Raw genomic sequence first — 383 nt, forward strand, 5'->3', positions numbered from 1 at the left:
CTCACACCTCACAAGAGCCGAGAAGATCGCCCGCATCAAAGCTCTCCAGAGACTTTACAACCTCCGCTCGTCCGACGGAAGGCCCCTCCGCCGGTGGATACCAGCCTGCGTCGCAAAGGAGACATCAGTATTACAGTTACCAGCAGAATACCAGCAGGCGCTTCTACAGGCACTCGAACGGCACTGGGGACGGTAGCGTGTACGACCCCACGAACGACACCATAGTAATCGACGGCGACGACTTTGTGTACGACGCGGAAAGCCATGCCTTCGGGCGGCTCACAGGGACCTCCGCAGCCGCGCCGTCGGTCCGGCTCTTCAGCGTGGGGGAACCGACGTGGATCAGCAACGACTTCATCCTGCACGAAGGGATGAACGTGACC

Source organism: Penaeus monodon, chromosome 27 (genome assembly GCF_015228065.2).
Source record: "Penaeus monodon isolate SGIC_2016 chromosome 27, NSTDA_Pmon_1, whole genome shotgun sequence".
Classification (NCBI taxonomy): Eukaryota; Metazoa; Arthropoda; class Malacostraca; order Decapoda; family Penaeidae; genus Penaeus; species Penaeus monodon.